The sequence below is a fragment of the Orcinus orca genome, chromosome 13, assembly GCF_937001465.1.
Source record: "Orcinus orca chromosome 13, mOrcOrc1.1, whole genome shotgun sequence".
In the NCBI taxonomy this organism is placed as follows: Eukaryota; Metazoa; Chordata; class Mammalia; order Artiodactyla; family Delphinidae; genus Orcinus; species Orcinus orca.
The window spans coordinates 75281694-75289581 of NC_064571.1; the positions used below are offsets into that span (position 1 = coordinate 75281694).

The window sequence follows — 7888 nt, forward strand, 5'->3', positions numbered from 1 at the left end:
TCTTTCCCTTCAATGATTTCATCTCATACTACTCCCATGAGATGAAAGCTGATTTACTACATCTTGAAAGATCTTGCTTCTCAGAGACTGAATATTTTTCATTCAAAGCCTCAGTCTTTCAGCTTCATGCTCTTTTCCATCAGTGATGGAAGAATAAACAAAAGGCCAGGTAGGCATCTTTGGATATCTACCATAAGGGCCAAGCAGGGGCTAGTAGTTTATAGATGTTATCTAGTATAAGCCTCACAACACTGAATCAGCTGTTAGTATTCTCCTTAAGTGCAGATAAGGGATCTGAGTTTCAGAGAGATTAAGTTATTGCCCAAGCAATTCTGAATGAAACCAACTTCAAACTTTCAACCAAATTGTATCAAACCCAACCTTGCTTTGTTTACGCTAAACCTACCCCAGACCCCTTGTTCCTCTTGGAAAGATAAAACTGCCAATCTTGGGTATGGCAGATTCAACTCTCTTAAAGAAAGCCCATACAATTTTATTGTGAGGACTTCGCTAGGGAATCAGTAAATAGTTTATAGGAAAAAAAGGTTTGGGGTGTGCGTGCGTGCGTGCGTGTGTGTGTGTGTGTGTGTGTGTGTGTGTGTGTGTGTACAGGCATGTCCTAAATCTGAGGTCCCTATAAATTACTGTCCCTTTTATATTATAAATAATTTGAAAATATTTGTGTACTTCTTTTTACAGATTTTAAGATTTTTATAGTTCTTATATCCTTAGGAATTAAGAAAAAGAAAATATTCTCTACAATGTTCACTTCTTTAGTAATCCTCAGAAGAAACATAAAATGTGACCTATACTTCCTTAGCCAAAACTAAATATAAAATCTGCCACCCTGAGCTGGGTAGTCCTTATGCTAACTCTTGGAAAGGAATAGCCCATTTCCTCTCAATTCCATCTGGATCTTTCTATTCAGCTGAGATTAATGGATTCAGATAATGAGTCACCCTGTCAGTGTCTTGTTATTTAGCACTTGAGTTTAAAAAAAAAAAATCCTCCCACCTCTTCTTATAACAATTAAATTCCTTAGCTGGAGAATACATTGAAGAGGAAGATATAAAGTTATGAAAATTTGAAGATTTTTCTCCTCCAGTTTAACAGTAGGGATATTTTATGAGGTGTGATTCCAAAATGGCCACATATGGATGGGCTCAGATACAACAGGGTGTCTATAAATTGGATTTGGTGTTTAGTACAGCAGTTGAATAAGACATTATGACCTTTCCTTTACCTACTCGGCTGTTCAATGCATTACACGTGATTAACGTGTGTGAGTTGTGTACATAGGGATGTGTGTTTGCCAACTCTGCCTATTTCCTTTTTTGGAACACAATGGGTGATGACAGTAAAATGATTACTTAGGACTACAAGAAATTAGAGTCCCTAAAATACAGGAATCCCAAATTTATGCCCTGCTTTTTTTTTTTTTTTTCTCTAATTGACTCTCTGAAGAATTAGACTCAAGATGAAAGAAAAGGAGGACTAGGCCATAGGACTAGGACTGTGATTCACAGGAACAGCTCTTTTATGTTGGCTGTAATAATGTCATTTCAGGTGATGGACCAGAGAGAAAAGAAGAAAAGGCAGGATCAGAAGGGTGACAAACAACATTTCAGGATAAGCATATTGGTGAGTCCAAGTGATGGTCTAGAAATAAGAGTATCTACAAGGAAAGCTCACAACAAAGCACTGAGACAAACTGGAGACAAATCTTCCACAGATAAGAGAAAGTTATATCATTTAAAGTACCAGTTACCCGGAAAAAAATATCCCAGTGTACAACCCACGAGAATGCATGGTATAAAAAGATGGAATGACCAGCAATGTCATTCTGGAGCAATTTCAAGAACATTCAAGGCTAAAAGTCCGAGCAATTTTAATAAATGTTACATGTGTTAGGCTAAGTTTTCAGAGTCAGTGTTTTGAAAGTTGAATGGTTAAAAAATAATAACTTATCTCTGGAGAAAGGAACATAGCAGATGAGCCTGGAGTGCTGACACCAGAAGAATAGTTGAACTCATAAATCTTTGGATGTGACACCGGAAAGACTATTTCCAATGAAAGAGGCATATTCCCTAAGAACTGAATCAGCTCCAAGAAGGCCAGACTGACACTGACATGGAAAGAGAGAGCCCATGACAATTGTTTCCCACAGCCTTGGAAATGAAGAAAAGCCTTGGGTATCTAACACTTCAGGGGTCTTCTCTGGTGGAAGGAAGTGCAGTGGATGACCTAAAAAATGATGTTGTTTATATAAGCCTCATATCAGGGAAAGGGTAATCTTATAGACATGGATTCAGGATAGTAAAAAACAATATGATGGTTGTCTATCCAACCAGAGTTGAATGGTCCAGTTGGTCATGATGTGTTGTTGTTCATTTTATATACTGTTGAACTCAGTATGCTGATATTTTGTTTATAATATCTGCATCTTTGTCATGAAGGATACTGGTCTACAGCTTTATTTTCTTGTAATACCTTTGTCTGGTCTTTTTATCTGGGTAATGCTGGCCTTAAAACATTAGCTGAGAGGTATTCTCTTCTTTTTGGAAGAGTTTTGTAGAATTGGCAGTATTCCTTTCTTAAATGTTAGTAGAATTCACCAATGAATCCATCTGGGAGTAGAATTTTCTGTGTGGGAAGATTTTTTTTTTTTTACTAGAAATCACATTACTGTGGTTGATATTAAGCTATTATATTTATTTTTAAATTAGGTTTTCTAGTTTGAGTCATTCAAGGAATGTGTCCATTTATTCTTAGTTGTAGAAATCACTGGTGTGAGGTTGTTCAAAATATTATCTTATTAACATTTTAGTATGTGTAGAATGTGTGCCAATGTCACCTCTCTCAATTTCAATATTGACAATTTTGTATCCTTTCTTTTACTTTTCTGATTAGTCTGGTTAAAGATCTGTCAATTTTAAAAAAACCTTTTCAAAGATCAGAAAAAAATATTTGGTTTTAATGCCTTTCTCTATTTTTTTCTGTACTCTAGTATACTGATTTCTGCTCCAATACTTATTCAGTCCCCCCCCTTTTTTTTTTTTTACTTACTCTGCATTTTATTTGCTCTTAATTTCCTAGTTTCTTAAGGTTGAAGCTAAGGTCATTGGCTTTATACATTTCTCTGTTTTTCAACATAGGCATTAATGCTATAAATTTCCCTCTAACTATTGTTTAAACTTTATATATATATAAATACATGTATTTATTTATTTATATAAATTTCAATATGTTGTACTTTCATTTACATTCAGTTCAAAATGTTTTCTAATTTCTTTTTTGCTTCTTTTCTGATATGTATTACATAGAAGCATGGTATTCAGTTTCCAAATATTTGGAGTTTTCTAGAGATCTATTTCTGAATTCTGATTTAGTGTCCTTTTGGTCAGAGACCATATTTTGTATGACTTAAATCCTTTTAAATTAATGAGACCTATTTTAAAACCAGAATATGTTTTTTCCTAGTAAATGCCCCATGTGCACCTGAAAAGTGTATTCTGCTGTTGTTAGGTGGAGTGTTCTATAAAGTTCAGGTTGGTTGATTGTTATGATGGTTACTTTTATGCATCAACGTGACTGGGCTAAGGGATGTCCAGATAACTGGTAAAACATTATGCATTCCTGGGTGTATCTGTGAGGGTATTTTTGGAAAACTTTTACATCAGTAGACTGAGTAAAGAAGATGGCCTTCACCAATGCAAGTGAACACCATCCAATCCACTGAGGGCCCGAATAGAACAAAAACAGTGAAGAAAGGACAAATTCGCTCTTTGCTTGAGCCAGGACATCCACCTTCTAATCTTGAGCATCAGCACTTCTGGTTCTTGGGCCTTTGGACCCCGACTGGGACTTATACCATTAGCTCCCCTGGTTTTCAAGCCTTCAGGTTTGCACTGAAACTACACCACTGGCTTTCCAGCCTCCATAATTGTGTGAGCCAATCACTCACAATAAGTTTCTTTCTATATATCTATACATATCACGTTGGTTCTATTTCTGTGGAGAATCCTGATTAATGCAATTGCGTTATTGAAGTGTTTTATATACTTAAAGATTTTCTTTTTACTTTTTTGTCTACTATTGAAGTAGGAATATTGAAACATTTAAATATAATTATGGCTTGTCTGTTTCTTCTTTTTGTTCTATCAAGTTTGCACATGTATTTTTGAAGCCATATTTTTTGGAACATAAATGTTTGGGATTGTTATGGCCTCTCAATGAATTGATCCCTTTACCATTATGAAGTAACCTTCTTTTTCCCCAATAATATTTGTTTGCTCTGTGGTCAACTTCGTGTGATATTAATATAGCCACTAGAGCTTTTTTTTGATTAATGTTATCATGCTATACCTTTTTCTATCCTTTTATTTTCAGCTTATTTATGTCATTATATTTAAAGTGCATTTCTTTTGGGTCTTGCTTCTTTATTCAAACTGATAATCTCCACCTTTTAATTGGGATTTTTAAACCATTTACATTCAATATGACTTTGTTATGATTAGGTTTAAGTCTAATGCCTTGAAAAAAATTGTTTCATACACTTTATCTGCCTTTTGAGTATTTGGAGGATAAATTCAGTTTCCTTTTACTCCATCTTGACCAGATGTGGAAGTTGTTTTGCTGGATTTTAATTACATGTTTACGTTTCTATCTCATGCTCAAAGTCATTAACGCATTAAGAGCAGAAAATGCCTTATTCATTTTTCTTGCACTTTTGATATTATTGGTACTCCATAACTAGAATCTAAAAAGTAGCTATAATTATGCAGCAAATAAAGGAATGAATATATTAATTCATTCACTTTTCACCTGGGAGTATCAGTTGCAAATGAATGCTTTATTCAAAGGTTAACTTCTCATTGCAAGACCATAAACATCATCTGGGTTTGAAAGTGTGCTTCTATTCTATGGTCTCAGACTCTATGTTTAACTGTAAGGACACGTTGGGGGTGAGGGGTGAGATGGGTAGGGGGGATACTTGGATTTGATTTGATGTCTTATGCGATGTTATATCGAGTGTACCACAGGTATTCCAGTGGGAGTGTTAGTGCATCAAGTGTATATTTCAACAAGATGTAACAGAGAAAACTAGCATCAGTTACTTGTCTGATCACTTCTCTTACAGAATAAGATGCTTACCGCAAGCTGCATAAATGCTATTGATACTGTAGAGGGAAAAAAAAGGAATATCTGACACGCAGAGTTATTGCATTGGATTCTGAAATACTGGTCTTAGCCTTTCCAAATCCCAAAATGTGGCAAAGCCTAGAATCAGATGAGCAGCTTGCCCTGTCTCAATTACTCAGGATTTTTAAAACAGTAACATTAATTTTGAAAGTACCTTCAAAGAATTAAAAAAGCAATTGATTCAAATTAAGTTAAAATTATTATTAATTTCTGAATTCAAGTATTAAAATTAATTGAACTGGATCGATATTAATGCAGTTAACATGCTTTCAATTTTTTTAATTAAATTTTTGTGCTTATTGTAGTATAACAAAATATAAGATACTTGGGTTTATTCATTAAGCCTCAAATCAAACTTTGCTGTAAATTTGGACTGGTACTAACTAGAAATTTTAAGGGGGAGAAAAGCACGCATCTCATATTTTGAAGAAGCTGTGGAAAAGACATCCTTAAAGAATGCTTTTTCTAAAAGAAAAAAATATGATTTTCCCTCCTTAGAAAGTTTGAGAATTTGAGTGAAAGATGAAAAATGATTATTTCTCCATACACTGAAACCACAGGCAAGACAGAATAGTTTAGCCATCTTAGGAGCTGTAGAGTGAAAAAATGAGTTCCTAAAAGTAGATAATTCTATTTTGATTGTTCAAGTTAAAGCGACTTAAGGGAAACATAGATAGATAGATAGATAGACAGACAGGGAGATAGAGATACAGAGACATGCACGCATGTATATACTTGAAGTATTATGAATTAGCTAACATATAGTTAAGCTTTTATAATTCAAAGTATGTGAAAGGCAAAATTATAATTGGACATCTTTTATCGCAAATGACTTAAGATTGAGTTCTGTAGAATATGAATCATATGCACACTTACATATTCTGTTACATCAACTTGGTGAGCTATTGCCACTGCTACTCTAGCATGTAATTTATTAATAGTAATATTAAGCAATATTCCCTTGATTTCCGTAATTGTAGTTTCCCAGGACAGTGTGATGCAGTGAATAAGCTAGGGTAATGATAATTGTCATTTGTATTCATCACTTTGGAAGCTGCTCCCAAAATAGAACTACTGGAAATAGTTACCATGTCTGATTTTGTGTTCAGAAAGGTGTTATGATTTTAATAAATTCTTGCTCTCTTATGAACCACAGTCTGTTAGTCTCCTACCAACAACTTTGAAGTTTACCTAAACCAGGTTTTTAAGGGACTCTTCCCAAAGGCTTGAAATTACCCAAAGTACACTTACTAATTTCCCTGGAGTGAAGCTGCCCTGCAAAGCACATTCTCCCAGCCAGCCATACAGACTGGCAGTATAGTTCACATGCACAGGAACTCTCAGTCCCAGAGTTTCCTCCCCTGAGGGATGTGATTCAGGTTTTGCTTTAAGCACATCATACTGCTCCCTCCCATTTAAAGGCCCCGGCCTCCCACCATGGTATAATAGCATGTCACTGAGGAGAGAAGTGACATTCAGAGAGCAGCTCTTGAATGAGGAACACCTGGGGGACTATTCCAGGAAGGGTAGTTTACAAATGTCAAAGATGATTATTCCCCAGGACATAAAATTAAGGTAAATAGAGAGTATAAATCTTGTCTTTCTATGTGGAAGGCTTTATTGTGTTTCCCTCTAGTTATTGCAAATCAAATTTTCATTGGAATCCCATTGGGAGTGTGGCTCACCCTAATTTTTGAGCTTGAGAATTATCAGGAAACAAAGTCATTGTATTGCTTTTGGACTCAGATGCAAATACAGTATGAATATGGAAGAGGTATTTCAGTACAATGAGAAAGTATGCTTCTTTTCAACTTAAAAAACAATCTACAAGAAGACATATTTCTCTCCAAACTTGAAGAAACAACCGAGCTAAGTTGCAAAATACCTTCTCTTCATAGGTTGCCAGAACGTGAAAAATTGCAGAGCTTCCAGGTCCTGAGCCAGCCTTTTTCAGGACTCAGGGGAAACAACAACAGCAAAAACAACAAAAACCAGTCTGGGTAAATTCTCACTGTAAACTGCTATGGGAGCATGCTACCATGTTTAAGTCTAAAGAGAGGATGCCTCTGAGGGTGCCTCTGTACCTTCATCTCCCCTTACTCTTATTCTACCTTTGGCAAAATGCACCCAAGTTTAAAGTGCCACCTCCAGCCTTCCCTTCATTCAGTTTCCTCGGTTCATCTTTAAAGACTGCATCCACATACTGTGCATACACACATTTCCTAAACACTGTCAAGTGAAGCGGTCAGTTTTATTAAGTAAAAGAAGAAAAAATTAGATATCAGACATATTGTATGATTGAATTGACAAGGTCTGAATCAATAAACAATTTTACAACACTGGCTTTCTACCTGTGTTTTGTCTCAGATGCTTTTCATCGGTCAAAAAGCCAATGTGGTAAAATGAATAAACCAGAGGGCTCTGCCTGAAATGCTCACAGAGATCTTTAAGCCAGACCTCCCGCCACCCAGGTGCTTCCCTTCTGCTCAATATTGCTATGAACTTAAAAATTCTCTAAAAAGGAAAGTCTATTAAAAAATCAAACTGGTCCTGGGCTTCCCTGGTGGCCCAGTGGTTGAGAGTCCGCCTGCCGATGCAGGGGACGTGGGTTCGTGCCCCGGTCTGGGAAGATCCCACATGCCGCGGAGCGGCTGGGCCCCTGAGCCATGGCCGCTGAGCCTGCACA

General features: G+C 36.1%; 1 long non-coding RNA gene across 2 annotated transcripts in view; it reads left to right on the top strand.

Annotated features, from left to right (window-relative positions):
• LOC125960902 (uncharacterized) overlaps positions 1-3311 on the top strand; it is a 251240-nt gene extending 247929 nt beyond the window's left edge. For both annotated transcript variants that reach the window (XR_007471053.1, XR_007471054.1), the window contains exon 5: positions 1567-3311. This is a non-coding gene — a long non-coding RNA (uncharacterized LOC125960902). The remainder of the gene's footprint in view (positions 1-1566) is intronic.
• The last annotated feature ends 4577 nt before the right edge of the window (positions 3312-7888 follow it).